This window comes from Pseudophryne corroboree, chromosome 2 (genome assembly GCF_028390025.1).
Source record: "Pseudophryne corroboree isolate aPseCor3 chromosome 2, aPseCor3.hap2, whole genome shotgun sequence".
Lineage (NCBI taxonomy): Eukaryota > Metazoa > Chordata > Amphibia > Anura > Myobatrachidae > Pseudophryne > Pseudophryne corroboree.
Window position 1 is genome coordinate 456,999,042 of NC_086445.1, and position 24,053 is coordinate 457,023,094.

Sequence of the window (24,053 nt, forward strand, 5' to 3'; positions counted from 1 at the left end):
CGGCACTCGGCAGCCCGTCCATAATTGTATATACCAGTGACCTAACCGTGGTTTTTTTTTCTTTCTTTATACATACATACTAGTTACGAGTATACTATCTCTTTATCAACCAGTCTATATATTAGCAGCAGACACAGTACAGTGCGGTAGTTCACGGCTGTGGCTACCTCTGTGTCGGCACTCGGCAGCCCGTCCATAATTGTATATACCAGTGACCTAACCGTGGTTTTTTTTTCTTTCTTTATACATACATACTAGTTACGAGTATACTATCTCTTTATCAACCAGTCTATATATTAGCAGCAGACACAGTACAGTGCGGTAGTTCACGGCTGTGGCTACCTCTGTGTCGGCACTCGGCAGCCCGTCCATAATTGTATACTAGTATCCAATCCATCCATCTGCATTGTTTACCTGAGGTGCCTTTTAGTTGTGCCTATTAAAATATGGAGAACAAAAATGTTGAGGTTCCAAAATTAGGGAAAGATCAAGATCCACTTCCACCTCGTGCTGAAGCTGCTGCCACTAGTCATGGCCGAGACGATGAAATGCCAGCAACGTCGTCTGCCAAGGCCGATGCCCAATGGCATAGTACAGAGCATGTCAAAACCAAAACACCAAATATCAGTAAAAAAAGGACTCCAAAACCTAAAATAAAATTGTCGGAGGAGAAGCGTAAACTTGCCAATATGCCATTTACCACACGGAGTGGCAAGGAACGGCTGAGGCCCTGGCCTATGTTCATGGCTAGTGGTTCAGCTTCACATGAGGATGGAAGCACTCAGCCTCTCGCTAGAAAACTGAAAAGACTCAAGCTGGCAAAAGCACCGCAAAGAACTGTGCGTTCTTTGAAATCCCAAATCCACAAGGAGAGTCCAATTGTGTCGGTTGCGATGCCTGACCTTCCCAACACTGGACGTGAAGAGCATGCGCCTTCCACCATTTGCACGCCCCCTGCAAGTGCTGGAAGGAGCACCCGCAGTCCAGTTCCTGATAGTCAGATTGAAGATGTCAGTGTTGAAGTACACCAGGATGAGGAGGATATGGGTGTTGCTGGCGCTGGGGAGGAAATTGACCAGGAGGATTCTGATGGTGAGGTGGTTTGTTTAAGTCAGGCACCCGGGGAGACACCTGTTGTCCGTGGGAGGAATATGGCCGTTGACATGCCAGGTGAAAATACCAAAAAAATCAGCTCTTCGGTGTGGAGGTATTTCACCAGAAATGCGGACAACAGGTGTCAAGCCGTGTGTTCCCTTTGTCAAGCTGTAATAAGTAGGGGTAAGGACGTTAACCACCTCGGAACATCCTCCCTTATACGTCACCTGCAGCGCATTCATAATAAGTCAGTGACAAGTTCAAAAACTTTGGGTGACAGCGGAAGCAGTCCACTGACCAGTAAATCCCTTCCTCTTGTAACCAAGCTCACGCAAACCACCCCACCAACTCCCTCAGTGTCAATTTCCTCCTTCCCCAGGAATGCCAATAGTCCTGCAGGCCATGTCACTGGCAAGTCTGACGAGTCCTCTCCTGCCTGGGATTCCTCCGATGCATCCTTGCGTGTAACGCCTACTGCTGCTGGCGCTGCTGTTGTTGCCGCTGGGAGTCGATGGTCATCCCAGAGGGGAAGTCGTAAGCCCACTTGTACTACTTCCAGTAAGCAATTGACTGTTCAACAGTCCTTTGCGAGGAAGATGAAATATCACAGCAGTCATCCTACTGCAAAGCGGATAACTGAGTCCTTGACAACTATGTTGGTGTTAGACGTGCGTCCGGTATCCGCCGTTAGTTCACAGGGAACTAGACAATTTATTGAGGCAGTGTGCCCCCGTTACCAAATACCATCTAGGTTCCACTTCTCTAGGCAGGCGATACCGAGAATGTACACGGACGTCAGAAAAAGACTCACCAGTGTCCTAAAAAATGCAGTTGTACCCAATGTCCACTTAACCACGGACATGTGGACAAGTGGAGCAGGGCAGGGTCAGGACTATATGACTGTGACAGCCCACTGGGTAGATGTATGGACTCCCGCCGCAAGAACAGCAGCGGCGGCACCAGTAGCAGCATCTCGCAAACGCCAACTCTTTCCTAGGCAGGCTACGCTTTGTATCACCGCTTTCCAGAATACGCACACAGCTGAAAACCTCTTACGGCAACTGAGGAAGATCATCGCGGAATGGCTTACCCCAATTGGACTCTCCTGTGGATTTGTGGCATCGGACAACGCCAGCAATATTGTGTGTGCATTAAATATGGGCAAATTCCAGCACGTCCCATGTTTTGCACATACCTTGAATTTGGTGGTGCAGAATTTTTTTTAAAACGACAGGGGCGTGCAAGAGATGCTGTCGGTGGCCAGAAAAATTGCGGGACACTTTCGGCGTACAGGCACCACGTACAGAAGACTGGAGCACCACCAAAAACTACTGAACCTGCCCTGCCATCATCTGAAGCAAGAAGTGGTAACGAGGTGGAATTCAACCCTCTATATGCTTCAGAGGTTGGAGGAGCAGCAAAAGGCCATTCAAGCCTATACAATTGAGCACGATATAGGAGATGGAATGCACCTGTCTCAAGTGCAGTGGAGAATGATTTCAACGTTGTGCAAGGTTCTGATGCCCTTTGAACTTGCCACACGTGAAGTCAGTTCAGACACTGCCAGCCTGAGTCAGGTCATTCCCCTCATCAGGCTTTTGCAGAAGAAGCTGGAGGCATTGAAGAAGGAGCTAAAAGGGAGCGATTCCGCTAGGCATGTGGGACTTGTGGATGCAGCCCTTAATTCGCTTAACAAGGATTCACGGGTGGTCAATCTGTTGAAATCAGAGCACTACATTTTGGCCACCGTGCTCGATCCTAGATTTAAAGCCTACCTTGGATCTCTCTTTCCGGCAGACACAGGTCTGCTGGGGTTGAAAGACCTGCTGGTGACAAAATTGTCAAGTCAAGCGGAACGCGACCTGTCAACATCTCCTCCTTCACATTCTCCCGCAACTGGGGGTGCGAGGAAAAGGCTCAGAATTCCGAGCCCACCCGCTGGCGGTGATGCAGGGCAGTCTGGAGCGACTGCTGATGCTGACATCTGGTCCGGACTGAAGGACCTGACAACGATTACGGACATGTCGTCTACTGTCACTGCATATGATTCTCTCAACATTGATAGAATGGTGGAGGATTATATGAGTGACCGCATCCAAGTAGGCACGTCACACAGTCCGTACTTATACTGGCAGGAAAAAGAGGCAATTTGGAGGCCCTTGCACAAACTGGCTTTATTCTACCTAAGTTGCCCTCCCACAAGTGTGTACTCTGAAAGAGTGTTTAGTGCCGCCGCTCACCTTGTCAGCAATCGGCGTACGAGGTTACATCCAGAAAATGTGGAGAAGATGATGTTCATTAAAATGAATTATAATCAATTCCTCCGCGGAGACATTGACCAGCAGCAATTGCCTCCACAAAGTACACAGGGAGCTGAGATGGTGGATTCCAGTGGGGACGAATTGATAATCTGTGAGGAGGGGGATGTACACGGTGATATATCGGAGGGTGAAGATGAGGTGGACATCTTGCCTCTGTAGAGCCAGTTTGTGCAAGGAGAGATTAATTGCTTCTTTTTTGGGGGGGGTCCAAACCAACCCGTCATATCAGTCACAGTCGTGTGGCAGACCCTGTCACTGAAATGATGGGTTGGTTAAAGTGTGCATGTCCTGTTTTGTTTATACAACATAAGGGTGGGTGGGAGGGCCCAAGGATAATTCCATCTTGCACCTCTTTTTTCTTTTCTTTTTCTTTGCATCATGTGCTGATTGGGGAGGGTTTTTTTGAAGGGACATCCTGCGTGACACTGCAGTGCCACTCCTAAATGGGCCCGGTGTTTGTGTCGGCCACTAGGGTCGCTAATCTTACTCACACAGTCAGCTACCTCATTGCGCCTCTTTTTTTCTTTGCGTCATGTGCTGTTTGGGGAGGGTTTTTTGGAAGGGACATCCTGCGTGACACTGCAGTGCCACTCCTAGATGGGCCCGGTGTTTGTGTCGGCCACTAGGGTCGCTAATCTTACTCACACAGCTACCTCATTGCGCCTCTTTTTTTCTTTGCGTCATGTGCTGTTTGGGGAGGGATTTTTTGGAAGGGACATCCTGCGTGACACTGCAGTGCCACTCCTAGATGGGCCCGGTGTTTGTGTCGGCCACTAGGGTCGCTAATCTTACTCACACAGTCAGCTACCTCATTGCGCCTCTTTTTTTCTTTGCGTCATGTGCTGTTTGGGGAGGGTTTTTTGGAAGGGCCATCCTGCGTGACACTGCAGTGCCACTCCTAGATGGGCCCGGTGTTTGTGTCGGCCACTAGGGTCGCTAATCTTACTCACACAGTCAGCTACCTCATTGCGCCTCTTTTTTTCTTTGCGTCATGTGCTGTTTGGGGAGGGTTTTTTGGAAGGGCCATCCTGCGTGACACTGCAGTGCCACTCCTAGATGGGCCCGGTGTTTGTGTCGGCCACTAGGGTCGCTAATCTTACTCACACAGCTACCTCATTGCGCCTCTTTTTTCTTTGCGTCATGTGCTGTTTGGGGAGGGTTTTTTGGAAGGGACATCCTGCGTGACACTGCAGTGCCACTCCTAGATGGGCCCGGTGTTTGTGTCGGCCACTAGGGTCGCTTATCTTACTCACACAGCGACCTCGGTGCAAATTTTAGGACTAAAAATAATATTGTGAGGTGTGAGGTATTCAGAATAGACTGAAAATGAGTGTAAATTATGGTTTTTGAGGTTAATAATACTTTGGGATCAAAATGACCCCCAAATTCTATGATTTAAGCTGTTTTTTAGTGTTTTTGGAAAAAAACACCCGAATCCAAAACACACCCGAATCCGACAAAAATAATTCGGTGAGGTTTTGCCAAAACGCGTTCGAACCCAAAACACGGCCGCGGAACCGAACCCAAAACCAAAACACAAAACACGAAAAATTTCAGGCGCTCATCTCTAGACATTAAGGGGCCAGCTGCTGTAATAAAAAAGGACCCATCTTGCAGGAGACCATCTTGCAGGAAGTAACAGTTTAGCAATAGGAAGTGGGGCACTGAGTAGATGTGGAGCAGCAGCAGGAAGTGTGGCTGCAATAATGTGTTCCATGGGGGCGGAGTCCATGGAGACCAGTTACAGACCTGGTGCTTACTGCTGATTATCCTGGTTCCAGCGAGAGAAGATACACCCTGCTGAGCTGACCACCATAAAATGTGTGGTACCAGGAAAACCAATGTACACAAACTGGAAACAGAAATAAAAACAAAACTAAACTGAGGCAGGCACAACAGTAGGGGGGAGGGTAAAGCAAAAAAGATTTTTTTTTTTATTAAGCATTAATGTTTTACTCTTTTTAGTTTTATTGATCAACCACAAAAGTTGTTTACATCTGTCAACTCCTTTGATGGGGAAGAAAGAGACATTCTGCTGGGTGGTGTTTACGTAGCAGGCAAAATTCATGATGCTGTTGTGTGTGTAGACGTTAGTGATGCGGGGCAAACGCAAGACAAACGCCCTCTTGTTGATGTCACAAGTAGGAGAAAAAAAAGTCACATTTTGCATTATAAATACGCAGCCTTAAGTACTGTATGCAATCTTACTCAGCAGCAATGCTTTTCCATGTCACTTGTTGGTATGCATGTCCCTTACAGCCTTTCACTTTTAAAGTTAGCAAACAGACACAGCAGTACATTATCGCAGATATTACAGGGAATTAGTTTGTTCTAGCTCACACAGCAATATTTGGTACGCTAACTCATAAGACTAAAATATAGGAAGTGCAAGCAGAGGTCACGCTGTATTGTCTGCTGGCAGTATATGTAGATGGATTTTACCAGTCTCAAGAGTCTGAGGGAATCAAATCTTCTAGCTCGCGAATAAAGCAACAGTAAAAAGTCCAGCTGTGGGCATTAAATCTGTAACAGTTTCTTCAACCGAGGCTGAGACATGGCGTGTCTAATATACAGTATGATTTTACAATCCTCTTAACTGACAATGTATAAACTTGCAGTCAGGTGAAATACATATACTACCAAAATGTGCTTACACAGTTAAAAAAAATATAAGTCACTATACAGTGAATACAGTTTTCACCTAAGGAAAAATAGTAAAAAGAGGAAGACTATGTACTTGCACAAATGTAACTTCAATTATATCAGTGTCAAACTATTTTTTATCAGGACCTGAGGTGGCTATGCCCTCCAAAAGATATTGATAAAATATAAAGTGCTGGTGCCGGGTGCTGCACAGGTAGATGTCTGTGCGAGCACAGTGAGGCATTTGTACCCCTCAGTAGCACTGCAAAGGGGGACATTATTCTTCTTAGCAACTGACCTTCCACAAGTATGGCCCTAGGTAATCAGGACCGCGTCTAGGCCCCTGGACAAAGCAATGCACTGGGGCCCCTACTACTCATCCTCCAGTGGTGGGTGGAGGGATCCTATTGGTGGTGGGGGACGCCGGAGGTCAAAATACAGATGCCAGGATCCCGACAGCAGAGAAAATGCTGGTGGTCGAAATCCCTGCCATCGCCTGGTATTCCCTCTTAGGCGATATTCCCCTCCACCACCTGAGGGGGAATATAATAGTGTGGCGAGAGAAAGCGAGCCCGTGAGGGGACTCCCTGCACTAGAGGTCGAGGATCTGACTGTCAGGATTCCTGCGTAGGTCTCCTGACCGCCGGGATCCTGACAGTCAGAATTTCATACTGAACCCGTGGTGGCAGCTGTGATAGGGGATTGGGTATTCTATCATTCGCGACTGCATCCTCCAGCATGGGAGGATGAGGGGCACTCAATGGTGGCTGTGAAGTCTTGCGGGCAAGAAGGGATATTCTATCTTCCACATTCGAATTTTCCATCAGGGGTGCTTTTCAGCAGTGGATGTTCTTCTAACCAACTTACGGGGGATAATATCATCCACAGCTGAGGGGGTTGCTATTGGTGCAGGTAATCAGTACAGGGTATATAACAATTATATTCTGCGTTCTACTTCTATGAGTATAGGTTAATTGGCTGCAGACTGCAAATGAGGCTAAACCCAAAACCTCAGAGGTATATACATGCATGTCAGATCTTCAAGAGATAATGCACTGTATGTGTGTCACTGGATTATACGCATTAGATTGTCTTAAGTATTGCGTCTCTTTCTCATTGTGGGACAATTTAGTAGAATTGTTGGAAATCATTCTCCTAATGGACTCCAGCCATGCTGGTTCTGCCCCGCTAGCCTGGGAAGGGACACTACACTGAGTACACACTAGTGAACTCCCTGGAGAAGAGGAACACTGTGCCTTACATGAAACACACTCTTTGCCTGACATACGGTATAGTGACAGCACACACACAGGAAAACGTTAAATTCACAATTAACCTACAAAGAGCCCTTCCAGGGAGACACAGAGAGAGTATGGAGCCAACACCCGGCGCCCTTACCGCTAATGCCAAGCTTAGCCGGGTCGCAGACTAAGTACCTAGATTAGGTACTTAGTACACTATTAACTGCTCCCCCCCTGCTATGACTCCCTGGTACCACTGAGTCTCTCTGGAGTAGCTTCGCATCCCTGTCACTGAGCGTCTGTGTCAGCTGCAGAGGGTAAATGGCCCTGAGAAGCTGCTGGATCCACTCATAGTGAAGCCCCGCCCCTCCAATGGTGCGCGGTCTTCCCGCTCTTTCTTATACTGGCTGTTTGTGTCTGAGTGCATAAAATGGAGACAGACTCCTTTTGTGGCTTTGTTGCCAGTCTGAGTACTATGTCCTCTGTTCAGTGTCTGTATCCTTACACAGTGGGAGACGCAGTCTGCCCCATTCAGAAGCTGTGCATCTTCATACCATCATGCCGCCATAATGGTCGGCAACCCACTAACCAGGATGCTGACTTAGTACTCACCACTCTTCTTTCTTCTGGCTCTGTTAGGGGTGGCGGCGTGCTGCGGGAATGTATGCTTGCCGTGGTGGGGCTTGCGAATAGTTCCCTTAGAAGCTAGTGTCCTGTCAGCCGGGAACGGGACCATTAACCCTTCAAGATGTTGGGCTGTCCCCCCCCCCCCCACACACACACTAAGTCCCACGAAGCAGGCTGGCTGGTGCCATCAAGTCCTGCCTGAAAATAATAAACATAAAATAAATGCAGAAAACTCTTCAGGAGCTTACTGAGACGTGACCGGCTTCTCCGGGCACATTTTCTAGACTGAGTCTGGTAAAAGGGGCATAGAGGGCGGAGACAGCGCACACTATCAAATTCATAAAGTGCCCAAGGCTCCTAGTGGACCTGTCTACACCCCATGGAACTAAATAGATTCCCAGTATCCCCTAGGACGTAAGAGAAAAAAACGTAATTAAGTAACAAACTACGTAAAGCACAGTCTATTGTATACCAGAGCAATTGCTACTTACAAAAACATTATTTAGCTGCATACGCGCACACAATTGGTGCCGCTGAACGTTTTTTTATTTTATTATTATTGTAAATGGAGGAGCTCAGGCTGCTGTGTCCCAGCTGCCTCCGTACATGTACAGTAACAGCCTGTCCACTGGCTGCATGCAGGGTGAGCAGCAGCAGCAGCGTGCTGCTCCTCTCAACAGTTCTTCTATCGTGGAGCATTGGACAGACCTGGGTGAGGCGCAGAGTAGTGGGGCCAGGGCAATATAACTGTGAGGCAGTGACTATCTCTGGGCAGGCGGGTTTGACTGCACAGCGGGGTCCGTGCTTTCTGTTATATGAATAGATGGGTGTCTTTGCCAAGTGTGTATATCTGTACTCGGTATGTATGCTGTGACTATGTATGCTGTGGGTGTACAGATGTACAGGACTATACAGTGCTATATATATATATATATATATATATATATATATATATATATGTGTGCGGCGGGCCCTTTTCGTGTTTTGTGTTTTGGTTTTGGTTCTAATTCCACTTTCGTGTTTTGGTTTTGGCTTGGTTTTGCCAAAACCACCTTTTCGAGTTTTGGTTTTGGTTTTGGATCTGGATGATTTTTGAAAAAACCATAAAAACAGATAAAATCACAGAATTTGGGGGTAATTTTGCTACTACTGTATTATTAGCCTCAATAACATTCATTTCCACTCATTTCCAGTCTATTCTAAACACTTCACACCTCACAATATTGTTTTTAGGCCTAAAAGTTGCACAGAGGTGGCTGTATGACTAAGCTAAGCGACTCAAGTGTGCGGCACAAACACCTGGCCCATCTAGGAGTGGCACTGCAGTTGCAGACAGGATGGCAGTTTTAAAAAATAGTCCCCAAACAGCACATGATGCAAAGAAGAAAAAGAGGTGCAATGAGGTAGCTGGATGGCCAAGCTAAGCGACACAAGTGTGCGGTACAAACACCTGGCCCATCTAGGAGTGGCACTGCAGTGGCAGACAGGATGGCAGTTTTAAAAAATAGTCCCCAAACAGCACATGATGCAAAGAAGAAAAAGAGGTGCAATGAGGTAGCTGGATGGCCAAGCTAAGCGACACAAGTGTGCGGCACAAACACCTGGCCCATCTAGGAGTGGCACTGCAGTTACAGACAGGATGGCACAAAAAAAAAACTAGTCCCCTAACAGCACATGATGCGAAGACGAAAAAGAGGTGCATTGAGGTAGCTGGATGGCCAAGCTAAGCGACACAAGTGTGCGGCACAAACACCTGGCCCATCTAGGAGTGGCACTGCAGTTACAGACAGGATGGCACAAAAAAAACTAGTCCCCAAACAGCACATGATGCAAAGAAGAAAAAGAGGTGCAAGATGGAATTGTCCTTGGGCCCTCCCACCCACCCTTTTGTTGTATAAACAGTACATGCACACTTTAACAAACCAATCATTTCAGCGACAGGGTCTGCCACACGACTGTGGCTGAAATGACTGGTTTCGTTTGGGCCCCCCACCAAAAAAGAAGCAATCAATCTCTCCTTGCACAAACTGGCTCTACAGAGGCAAGATGTCCACCTCATCCTCATCCTCCGATTCCTCACCCCTTTCACTGTGTACATCCTCCTCACAGAGTATTAATTCGTCCCCACTGGAATCCATCATCACAGGTCCCTGTGTACTTTCTGGAGGCAATTGCTGGTAAAGGTCTTCCCGGAGGAATTTATAATTCATTTTGATGAACATCATCTTCTCCACATTTAGTGGAAGTAACCTCCTACGCCGATCGCTGACAAGGTTACCGGCTGCACTAAACACTCTTTCGGAGTACACACTGGAGGGGGGGAAACTTAGTTAAACTAAAGCCAGTTTGTGCAAGGGCCTCCAAATTGCCCCTTTTTCCTGCCAGTATACATACAGACTGTCTGACATGCCTACTTGGATGCTGTCACTCATATAATCCTCCACCATTCTTTCAATGGTGACAGAATCATATGACCAGATGTCAGCTTTCGCTCCTGACTGCCCTGCATCACCGCCAGTGGGTGGGCTAGGAAATCTTATCCTTTTCCTTGCAGTCCCAGTGGCGGGAGAAATTGAAGGACGAGCTGTTGAAGGGTCACGTTCCGCTTGAGTTGACAATTTACTAACCAGCAGGTCTTTGCACCTCTGCAGACTTGTGTCTGCCGGAAAGAGAGATACAACGTAGGCTTTAAACCTAGGATCGAGCACGGTGGCCAAAATGTAGTGCTCTGATTTCAACAGATTGACCACCCTTGTATCCTGGCAAAGCAAATGAAGGGTTCCATCCACAAGTACCACATACTTTGTGGAATCGCTCCGTCTTAGCTCCTCCTTCAATTTATCCAGCTGCTTCTGCAAAAGCCTGGTGAGGGGAATGACCTGACTCAAGCTGGCAGTGTCTGAACTGACTTCACGTGTGGCAAGTTCGAAGGGTTGGAGTACCTTGCACAAGACGGAAATCATTCTCCACTGCGCTTGAGTCAGGTGCATTACCCCTCCTTTGCCTATATCATAGGTGGATGTATAGGCTTGAATGGCCTTTTGCTGCTCCTCCATCCTCTAAAGCATATAGGGGGTCATTCCGAGTTGTTCGCTCGTTATTTTTTTCTCGCAATGGAGCGATTAGTCGCTAATGCGCATGCGCAATGTCCGCAGTGCGACTGCGCCAAGTAAATTTGCTATGCAGTTTGGTATTTTACTCACGGCATTACGAGGTTTTTTCTTCGTTCTGGTGATCGGAGTGTGATTGACAGGAAGTGGGTGTTTCTGGGCGGAAACTGGCCGTTTTATGGGAGTGTGTGAAAAAACGCTACAGTTTCTGGGAAAAACGCGGGAGTGGCTGGAGAAACGGAGGAGTGTCTGGGCGAACGCTGGGTGTGTTTGTGACGTCAAACCAGGAACGACAAGCACTGAACTGAACGCACTGGCAGAGTAAGTCTCGAGCTACTCAGAAACTGCACAGAGAAGTCTTTTCGCAATATTGCAAATCTTTAGTTCGCAATTTTGATAAGCTAAGATTCACTCCCAGTAGGCGGCGGCTTAGCGTGTGCAAAGCTGCTAAAAGCAGCTTGCGAGCGAACAACTCGGAATGACCACCATAGAGTGTTGAATTCCACCTCATTACCACCTCTTGCGTCAGTTGATGGCAGGGCAGGTCAGGAGTGTTTGCCGGTGCTCCAGTCTTCGGCACGCGGTGGCTAAATGATGAAAGTGGCCCGCAATTTTTCGGGCCACCGGCAGCATCTCCTGCACACCCCTGTCATTTTTCAAAAAATTCTGCACCACCAAATTAATTGTATGTGCAAAACATGGGATGTGCTGGAATTTGCCCAGATGTAATGCACGCACAATATTGGTGGCATTGTCCGATATCACAAATCCCCTGTAGAGTCCATTTGGGGTAAGCCATTCTGCAATGATGTTCCTCAGTTTCCGTAAGAGTTTGTCAGCTGTGTGCCTCTTACGGACAGCGGTGATACATAGCGTAGCCTGCCTAGGTACGAGTTGGCTGTTACAGTCATACAGTCCTTAGTCTGCCCTGTTCCACTTGTCCACATGTCCATGGTTAAGTGGACACTGGACACAACCGCATTTTGTAGGATACTGGTGACTCTTTTTCTGACGTCTGTGTACATTCTCGGGATCGCCTGCCTAGAGAAGTGGAACCTAGATGGGATTTGATACCGGGGACACAGTACCTCAAACAAATCTCGAAGTTCCACTGAACTAATGGCGGATACCAGACGCACGTCTAACACCAACATAGCTGTCAAGGCCTCAGTTATCCGCTTTGCAAAAGGATGACTGCTGTCATATTTCATCTTCCTCACAAAGGACTGTTGGACAGTCAATTGCTTACTGGAAGTAGTACAAGTGGTCTTCCGACTTCTCCTCTGGGATGACGATCGACTCCCAGCAGCAACAACAGCAGCGGTAGCAACAGCAGGCGTACCACTTAAGGATCCTATGAAGGAATCCCGGATAGGAGAGGACTCCTCAGTCTTGACAGTGACATGGCCTGCAGGACTACTGACGTTCCAGACTGAGGAGGAAGTTGACGTTGAGGGAATTGGTGGTGTGGCTTGCAGGAGCTTGGGTACAGGAGGAAGAAGGGATTTAGGTGTCAGTGGACTGCTTACGCTCTTACCCAAAGTTTCACAACTTGACACTGACTTATGATGAATGCGCAGACCCCTACTTATTACAGATTGACAGAGGCAACAGATGGCTTAACACCTGTTGTCCGGATTTGTGAAGAAATAATTCCACACCGAAAAGGTGGCTTTTTTGGTAGTTTGCCCAGGCATCACAATGGGCTTCTTCATCCCAAGGACAACAGGTGTCTCCCCCGGGGGCCTGACTTAAACAAACCACATCACCATCAGAATCCTCATCGTCCTCCTCAGCGCCAGCAACACCCATATCCTCATCCTGGTGTACTTCAACAGTGACATCTTCAGTTTCAATATCAGGAACTGGACTGTGGGTGCTCCTTCTAGCACTTGCAGGGGTCGTGCAAATGGTGGAAGGAGCCACCTCTTCCCGTCCAGTGTTGGGAAGGTCAGGCATCGCAACAGCCGACACACTTGGACTCTCCTTGGGGATTTGTGATACAATCTCAGAACGCACAGTTCTTTTCTGTGCTCTTTCCAGCTTAACTCTTTTAATTTTTCTAGCGGGAGGATGAGGGCTTCCATCGTCATGTGAAGCTGAACCACTAGCCATGAACGCAAGCCAGGGCCTCAGCCATTCCTTGCCACTCCGTGTCGTAAATGGCATATTGGCAAGTTTACGTTTCTCTTCAGACAATTTAAATTTCTTTTTTTGGTTCTTTTTACTGAACTTTGGCTTTTTGGATTTTACATGCCCTCTACTATCACATTGGGCATCGGCCCTGGCAAACGACGATGGCATTTAATCATCTATGTCATGGCTAGTGGCAGCAGCTTCAGCACTAGGAGGAAGTGGTTCTACTTGATCTTTCCCTATTTTATCCTCAAAATTTTTGTTTTCCATTATTTTTTGGGAGTTTTATAAGACAATGGGGTATATTTACTATGCTCCCGATTTTGACCAAGATGGTGTTTTTTCTTCAAAGTGTCATCTCGGGAATTTACTAAACTCAAATCTCGGCAGTGATGAGGGCATTCGTATTTTTTTGGAAGTCAAAGGAAAAAAATACAAATTAATACACCATCGGTCAAATACGACTGTTTTTTGATACAACTCGGTAATTTACTAAAAAGTGTATTTCACTAACACTGCCGGCAATAGCCAAACACTGCCGTGAAAAAATACAAATCGTAAAAAAAAGCAGATTTAAAACAGACCTGCTTTTTTTTACCGTGTTCTGATAGGCATGTTTATCAGTGGGAAGGGGTGGGAAAGTGTTAAATTTTCAGGAAAAAAATGCGTGGGGTCCCCCCTCCTAAGCAAAACCAGCCTCGGGCTCTTTGAGCCAGACCTGGTTGAAAAAATATGGGGGGAAAAATGACAGGGGTTCCCCCATATTTAATCAACCAGCACCAGGCTCTGGTCCTGGTCCTGGTTCCAAAAATGTGGTGGACAAAAAGCGTAGGGGTCCCCCGTATTTTTGAAACCAGCACCGGGCTCCACTAGCCAGGTACATAAAGCCACAGCCCGGGGACACTTTTATACTGGTCCCGGCGGCCCTGGCATTACATACCCAACTAGTCACCCCTGGCCGGGGTACCCGGGAGGAGTGGGAACCCCTTAAATCAAGGGGTCCCCCCTCCAGCCACCCAAGGGCCAGGGGTGAAGCCCGAGGCTGTCACCCCCATCCAAGGGCGGCGGATGGGGGGCTGATAGCCTTTTGATAAAAATGTGAATATTTTTTAGTAGCAGTACTACAAGTCCCAGCAAGCCTCCCCCACAAGCTGGTACTTGGAGAACCACAAGTACCAGCATGCGGTGGAAAACTGGGCCCGCTGGTACCTGTAGTACTACTACTAAAAAAATACCCCCCAAAAAAACAGGACACACACACACCGTGACAGTATAAGTTTATTACATACATGCACACCTCCAAACATACATACTTACCTATGTTCACACGAGGCTCGGTCCTCTTCTCCATGTAGAATCCTAGGGGTACCTGTGAAAAAAATTATACTCACATAATCCAGTGTACCTTCTGTTCTTTGTAAAAATCCACGTACTTGGCAAAACAAAAAAACGGAAACCCGACCACGCACTGAAAGGTGTCCCATGTTTTCACATGGGACCCCTTTCCCCGACTGCCAGGACCCCCCCTGACTACTGTCAAAGAGGGTCCCTTCTGCCAATCAGGGAGCGCCACGTCGTTGCACCCTCCTGAACTTTGCGGTCAGCGGTTGACCGAAAGTAACCTCACCGCTGACCGCAAAGTTCCCACCATTGGATACAATGGAGCGCATAGGCGCTACATTGTATCTCTGCCGTGTGCTGCCTCACAGACACTACAGGAGCACACAGACAATCAGGAGGGTGCCACGATGTGGCGCTCCCTGATTGGCAGAAGGGACCCTCTTTGACAGTAGTCAGGGGGGGTCCTGGCAGTCGGGGAAAGGGGTCCCATGTGAAAACATGGGACCCCTTTCAGTGCGTGGTCGGGTTTCCGTTTTTTTGTTTTGCCAAGTACGTGGATTATACAAAGAACAGAAGGTATACTGGATTATGTGAGTATAATTTTTTTTCACAGGTACCCCTAGGATTCTACATGGAGAAGAGGACCGAGCCTCGTGTGAACATAGGTAAGTATGTATGTTTGGAGGTGTGCATGTATGTAATAAACTTATACTGTCACGGTGTGTGTGTCCTGTTTTTTGGGGGGTACTTTTTTAGTAGTAGTACTACAGGTACCAGCGGGCCCGGTTTTCCACCGCATGCTGGTACTTGTGGATCTTCAAGTAACAGCTTGCGGGGAGGCTTGATGGGACTTGTAGTACTGCTACTAAAAACAATATTAACATTTTTATCAAAAGGCTATCAGCCCCCCATCCGCCGCCCTTGGATGGGGGGGACAGCCTCGGGCTTCACCCCTGGCCCTTGGGTGGCTGGAGGGGGGACCCCTTGATTTAAGGGGTTCCCACTCCTCCCGGGTACCCCGGCCAGGGTTGACTAGTTGGGTATGTAATGCCAGGGCCGCCGGGACCAGTATAAAAGTGTCCCCCGGCTGTGGCATTATGTACCTGGCTAGTGGAGCCCGGTGCTGGTTTCAAAAATACGGGGGACCCCTACACTTTTTGTCCCCCGTATTTTTGGAACCAGGACTAGGCGCAGAGCCCGGTGCTGGTTTATGAAATATGGGGGAACCCCTGTCATTTCCCCCCCCATATTTTGTCAACCAGGACCGGCTCAAAGAGCCTGAGGCTGGTTTAGCTTAGGGGGGGGGACCCCACGCATTTTTTTTTAAAGATTTGTAACAATGTAATTTTTTTTACGAAAGGTGCACAATGAAGCCCTGCACGGATCTCACAGATCCGGCCGAGATTCATTGTGTTAATGTCGGCAGTGTTTTACTATTCACTCCCGTAAAACACTGCCAAAAAATATGAATGACATCGACATCGGAAAACACGAAAATGCAGAATACGACAGCTTAGTAAATTAGTCGTAATAAATGCAAAAAGTTGCAAATTTACACTTTCGATGTCATTCGTGTTTGAACTTTAACCTCATTCTGAAAAATACGAATTTTAGTAAATATACCCCAATGGGTCTAATTCAGATCTGATCGCAGCAGCAAATTTGTTAACAGTTGTGCAAAACCATGTGCACTGCAGGGGGGGCAAATATAACATGTGCAGAGAGAGATAGATGTGGGTGGGTTACTTTGTTTCTGTGCAGGGTAAATACTGGCTGCTTTATTTTTACACAGCAATTTAGATTTCAGTTTGAACACACCCCACCCAATACTAACTCTCTCTGCACATGTTATATCTGGTGTCCCCCCCCCCCCCCCCCCCCCGCAGTGCACATGGTTTTGCCCATTAGCTAACAATTTTGCTGCTGTGATCAGGTCTGAATTAGGCACAATGGGGGTCATTCCGAGTTGTTCGCTCGTTGCCGATTTTTGCTATGCTGCGATTTGTTGCTAATTGCGCATGCGCAAGGCACGCAGGGCGCATGCGCTTAGTTATTTAACTAAAAACTTAGCAGTTTTGCTGTGGATCCTGCGGCGCTTTTCAGTCGCACTGCTGATCGGTGAATGATTGACAGGAAAGGGGCGTTTCTGGGTGGTAACTGAGCGTTTTCCGGGAGTGTGCTAAAAAACGCAGCCGTGGCAGGGAAAAACGCGTGAGTATCTGGAGAAAGGGGGGAGTGGCTGGCCGAACGCAGCGCGTGTTTGTGACGTCAAACCAGGAACTGAGCTGATCGCAATCTATGAGTAGGTCTGGAGCTACTCAGAAACTGCAAAGAATTATTTAGTAGCAATTCTGCTAATCTTTCGTTCGCTATTCTGCTAAGCTAAGATACACTCCCAGAGGGCGGCGGTCTAGCGTGTGCAATGCTGCTAAAAGCAGCTAGCGAGCGAACAACTCGGAATGAGCGCCAATATGCGGCTCAGAAATGACTGCAATGACTGATGGACAGGACACTACCACTGGTCTGATCCAGCACAACACAACAACACTGTAAGGGACTTGTGGTTGTTGTTGTTATTATTATTATTATTATTATTATTATTATTATTATACGGCAGCAGTGTGCATATAGCGGCAGCGTATACCACTGTGACTGCCTCGTCACTGGAATGACTGATGGACATGACACTACCACTGGTCTGATGCAGCACAACATAGCAACACTGGCCCTCATTCCGAGTTGATCGCTCGCAAGGCGAATTTAGCAGAGTTGCTCAGGCTAAGCCTACGCCTACTGGGAGTGTATCTTAGCTTCTTAAAATTGCGACCGATGTATTCGCAATATTGCGATTACAAACTACTTAGCAGTTTTAGAGTAGCTTCAGACTTACTCGGCATCTGCGATCAGTTCAGTGCTTGTCGTTCCTGGTTTGACGTCATAAACACACCCAGCGTTCGCCCAGACACTCCCCCGTTTCTCCGGCCACTCCTGCGTTTTTTCCGGAAACGGTAGCGTTTTTATCCACACGCCCCGAAAACGCCGTGTTTCCGCCCAGTAACACCCATTTCCTGTCAATCACACTACGATCGCCGGAGCGAAGAAAAAGCCGTGAGTAAAAATACTATCTTCATTGTAAAATTACTTGGCGCAGTCGCAGTGCGATTATTGCGCATGCGTACTAAGCGGAATTTCACTGCGATGCGATGAAAATTACCGAGCGAACAACTCGGAATGAGGGCCACTGTAAGGGACTTGTGGTTGTTATAATTATTATATGGCAGCAGTGGACATATAGCAGCAGCGTATATATCGTCACTGGAATGACTGATGGACAGGACACTACCACTGGTCTGATGTAGCACAACACAACAACATTGTAAGGGACTTGTGGTTGTTGCTATTATTATTATAATACTGTAGCAGTGGATAAATAGCAGCAGCGTATATCGTCACTGGAATGGCTGATGGACAGGACACTACCACTGGTCTGATGCAGCACAACACAACAACACTGTAAGAGACTTGTGGTTGTTATTATTATTATACGGCAGCAGTGGACATATAGCAGCAGCATATATCGTCACTAGAATGACTGATGGACAGGACACTACCACTGGTCTGATGCAACACAACACAGCAACACTGTAAGGGACTTGTAGTTGTTGTTGTTATTATTATTATACGGCAGCAGTGTGCATATAGCAGCAGTGTATACCACTGTGACTGCCTCGTTACTGGAGTGACTGATGGACAGGACACTACCACTGGTCTGATGCAGCACAACACAACAACACTGTAAGGGACTTGTGGTTGTTGTTATAATTATTATACGGCAGCAGTGGACATATAGAAGCAGCGTATATCGTCACTGGAATGACTGATGACACTGGACACTACCACTGGTCTGATGCAGCACAACACAACAATACTGTAAGGGACTTGTGGTTGTTATAATTATTATACGGCAGCAGTGGACATATAGAAGCAGCGTATATAGTCACTGGAATGACTGATGACACTGGACACTACCACTGGTCTGATGCAGCACAACACAACAACACTGTAAGGGACTTGTGGTTGTTGTTATAATTATTATACGGCAGCAGTGGACATATAGAAGCAGCGTATATCGTCACTGGAATGACTGATGGACAGGACACTACCACTGGTCTGATGCAGCACAACACAACAACACTGTAAGGGACTTGTGGTTGTTGTTATTATTATTGTATGGCAGCAGTGGACATATAGCAGCAGCATATATTGTCACTGGAATGACTGATGGACAGGACACTAGCACTGGTCTTATGCAGCACAACACAACACCACTTTATACAGCTACACTGGATATATGGCAACAGAGGACACCAACACTGTGACTGGCTGGACTGATGCAGCACAATACACTGACTACACTGGACTGGACAGCACAACACAGCACCACTTTATACAGCTACACTGGATATATGGCAGCAGAGGACACCAACACTGTGACTGGCTGGACTGATGCAGCACAATACACTGACTACACTGGACTGGACAGCACAACACAGCACCACTTTATACAGCTACACTGGATATATGGCAGCAGAGGACACCAACACTGTGACTGGTTGGATAGATGCAGCACTTGACACTGACTACACTGGATTGGACTGAGCAGCACAACAAAGCACAAGACTCGCCACCCCACTTTCCCGCCCCCACACAAACACTGAACACTGAGGACACGTCCTCTCAATACACTCTCCGAGACTGGAGTGAAAATGGCCGCAACGCGCGGCTCCTTATATCGAATCCAAATCCCGCGAGAATCCGACAGCGGAATGATGACGTTTTGCCGCGTTCGGGTTTCCGAATCAGGCGGGAAAACCCAAGCCTGGCTCGGAACCGAACTCGGAAGGCAAAGTCCGGTAGGGTTCGGTTCTCTGAGAACCGAACCCACGCATCTCTAATATATATATATGCAGTATATATAAGTGTGTATATATATATATATATATATATATATATATATATACAAAAACCGGCACTCATTGAAGAAGATAAGGTACTTAGCAGGGTGCCCTCCAAAAGACAGACTCGCATGCGGTCCACTAACTGTATAATATCCAGACAGCGGCACTCTGCACTCTGAACAAATGACTCCACTCACAGCTTGCCTAACATTAAGCAAGCTGTGAGTGAAGTCATTTATTTGGAGTACTGGGTAATACTATTTTATATATATATATATATATATATATATTCTTTATATACCCATAAATCATGCATACATGTGCGGAAAGCCCCCCATTAAAATCCTGCGTTTGCCACTAAGCTATCTCATTACTGTATTTAGGAGAAAATTAAGCTATGCTAATCTTTGTTGCTTTTACAAATGTTCAATATTAGTACATTCATAACATCAATTTAATGTGTCTGCTATAGTAAATAATGACATTATTTAATGAAAGAAAACTTGAGATGATTTACTTCCTGAAAACAAATATTAGCACAACAGATGTTAGTGATAATGCACCTGTTTTGTGCTCTACACACATACACACATTATTAAATGCCCCAGTGTTCAACGTACAGTAATTGCACAGTAACAAATAACAATATCTTTTCATTGAGAGGCTGCTGTCCCCATTTGGAGATTTCCTTTGTCCTTTTGCACTCTGGAGATAAAAGCAGTGTTGGTACTAGCGGCGATGCATTGCACCAAGGCCCATGCTATTTAGGAGCCGACAGCCGACAGGTTTATAATGAGTCAAACAGACTCATTAAGCCGCCGCACTGCTCCATGGGCTGGCTGCCTGTGATGCAGAGGAGTGGGGATGCGTTCCGGACGGAGGTCAGGAGGAGGGGCAATGAGGGTTTCTCTGTGTCATCTCTCCCCGGGTCCTCCTCTCTTCTTCATTATTGACATAGACTTGATGAGTGCTGAGGAGAATGCGGTGCCAGCGGGATGATGATTGCAGCCAGGGTGATAGAAGGAACAGCCCTGCCCCTGCTTGCAGAGCCAGCGCAAGTGGCACCAGAAGTAAACATAATCCTGCAACCTCTTTGCCAGTGCAGCCCCGGAAGCTAGCTAAAACTGACTGTGTTCCAGTACTCACTCTCACACATGCAGCAGCAACACACAGTGTGGGAATGAACAGACATGCTGCTGGCCCCCTCAGACACCAATCACATTTGTAAAGAAAAAGGCACCGCCAGGGGCCCCTGAGACATGATTCCACCACACGTTAACACCACCACCCCGCTTCCCTTCCTGGTGTCCTCATAAAGCTGGCTGTCTGGCTTTGGTGTGCGGATGTCTCCGGACCTGTGTCAGAGTTACTAGCGGCTGGAGTGATGTCGAGCTGGAAACTGGGTGGATAGATATAATTCCGTCCCATATTGTTGACAGCAGGCTCTTATCCTAGGAAGGACTGAGGATCACAATAACTTGCACCAGGTAGTTGACTGGATCCAGAGCAGGGGCGCAGAGTCTTACCCCACCAATGGTCCTCACCAAAAGGATTTGGGCTTCGCTACACCTGATGGGCCGTTCAAGGCCCCCCGTCTGGGTTATCTGGAGCTAGCACTAAAAGGGAATGGAACTGTGAGAAGTTAGCAGAGGACTGCCGAATAGAATAGCAGGCCGCTGGTGAATGAACCTTCACCGATGGTCTGAGAACATCACGCTTTGGATGGAATGCAGTTAAAATACTGGCTGTTGGGATCCCGATGTTCAGGAGACCAATGCCGGAATCTCAACAGACAGTAAAATACAGACGCCTGGACTTCTGACTACCTCCAGGTATTCCCACTCGGTTGATTGGTCCACGCCACCAACCGAGTGGAAATATAACCTGTGGTGACCACAGAGAGCCACCGGGCCTGAAGTGTGGCTCCCTGTAGCGTCTGCCGGTAAATCATATGTATACCGTTTGGACACAGTGGTATTTAATGCACATGTACATGGATCAGGCTACCAATGCAAACAGTCCTACTTTCCTGGGAGGAATATAAAGATCTTAGCCTCTACAACAATACTGAAGGTTTTAGGCTACAATGACTTATGTCATCTAAAGATAGTTTTAGCAATTGGGGACCATCTCCACAAATGTAACTTTTAAAGAACTTCATAAGTACAGGTGTATCATAAAGTTTCAATTATCACCATGAACAAAATGACATAGAAAGTACATGTGGTATGTTGAACTTGTCATGATCCTGCCTGTATTTCTCATATTCTGTGGCTTACTTCAGCATATCCTGTAACCTGCATTTTCTTCAGCTCAGCATGAAGACTGCAAATCAGTCTTCATGCTGAGCCCGGTTCACAGAGTGCTACCAGTCATATCCGGTAACCAGCCTGGTTCAGTTATATTTGGTAACCAGCCTGGTTCAGTCATATCCGGTAAACAGCCCGGTTCAGTCATATCTGGTAACCAGCCCAGTCCAGCAGCGTATCACCAGCCGAACCATGTTCATCATTGATACAGTTCATTTTCGCCAATACATTCACCATCCTGTTCTCAGCACAAAGTCCCTGGTGTTCCAGTGGACAAGATACGGCTCCCTCTGCCGAGGCCCGAGTTCGACTCCCGGTCAGGGATTGCTCCTTGCATCTTCATCACACTGTTTCCCACAGACCAGCCAATTATTCACATAGTCCTCCAGTTACTTGCACAGACTTCACATAGACGCCGGGTTCACAAAACTCCCAGTCATGACAGAACTTAAGTCTTCTCCATGTAGTTGCCCTGCAGAGTCACACATATCTTCCAGCGTTTCTTGACCTTCTGCAACCCATCATTATAGAAGTCCTGCAATTGCTTCGAGAACAACTGTTCCATACTTCCAGAATGACATTATTTTTGTTGTAAAATCACCTACCCCTCACGGAATCTCTTCTTCATCTCACGGAAGAGAAAGGTAATTGGATAGGTTTATGCCATGGCAGTCCCAAAAACGGATAGCAAGACCTTACCTGCAGATTTCTGCACCTTAGCCTTTTTGGTCTCCGGATCGTACAGGTAGACCGAGCATTCATCCACAGTCATGAGACGTGCAAAGAAATTCTCTTTAACCTGCTCCAACAGGCTCAAAATGCGCTGTGGAAAATTCACATCAAGTTTGCTTGTGAAATGGGCAAGTGGGGAACCCATCGTGATGACTCTTCAGTCATGTGCAGTTGCTCATGCATAATCTTCCACACATTTCTAGAAATAAGACCAACTTTCATGATCATCTCAATGGTTAGTCACCTGCCTTTGAGGACAAGAGCCTTCACTTTCTTCACTGTGTCAAGATCATCCGTGATTGAGGGTCTCCCGGATCATGGCTCATCTGAGAAAGACATGTGTCCAGTTTGAAAGTTCCTTATCCACATCATAACAGTGTCATATAATGGACTTTCATCACCATTTCATCATGGATTTGGCTGTTACTCTTCAAATGAAGGAACTTAATAACGCTACGAGCTTAATTTTGCCCATCATGCAGGTTACTGACATCTTCCAGCTCCAGAAACTAAACTAGTTGACATAAGTAGTTGTAATTTACAACATCATGCACATAAGGATCAATGATTATGTTGACAAATTAAATCCAGATATCTCAATAACTTCATTGTGAGAATTAAAACTTTATGATACCCCCTACTGTAGCATTCAGCATTACTTAGCTGATGGTTGGAATTATCTGTATCTGAGATTTTAGTAAATAGTAATAAAGCTAAAAATTGCCAAAACACATGGAAACAGCTGATGGAATTTATATCACTAAGGGATGGAACTCACCACAGGCAGTCTGTTACCATAGTTTTGATATTCACTATTGTAATAAAATGCATGTCTTTAATTCGCAGATGATGAAATATTAATTTATTCAGGCTTGCAACCAAATGTTATAGCTTTATTAGATAAGTCTGTTTATCTCTTGCGACTGAACATTAACTTATTCTGAACTCCTTAATATTAATTTCCCCAGCCACCTCATAATGTAGTAAGGAAATTAATATTCATTTTTAGTACCATAAAGAATGGATGTGAACGGTAATAAAGTGAAGACGTTGGCTGGATGGATTTAAACTCAGGCACACTTAATAGATACAGTGCTACCTCAGTGTTCAATTCTCAATGTGAGGACATGATCCTTGTTTACATTAGTATATAGCAATGGTGGATTTTACCTATGGCTGCAGCCCCCCCAAGTAAAATCCGCCAGCCAGCTCAATGTCAGTGAAGTCAGATGCAGTCCTTGACTGCACTGGCTTCACTGTGACTCTCAGTGATTTTCTATTGGAAGTGCTACCTGTCAATCACAGACACTACAGGCAGTCCCATTGAGAGATGTTTCCTTACACACGGACTGTCAGACTGGGCTGCGAATAGTAGGAAGCCACTCCCTGTCTCATCAGCCCTAGCCAGCTTCTATTGGCTGCAACCAATGCAGCCCATAGAAACCGGAGGATAGCGCATGCCCCGGTCCCTGCGCCTGTCAACTCCATTGCGCAGGTGCTAGGGCTCAGGACTCTCTTCTCTGGCATGGGTAGCGGCAGC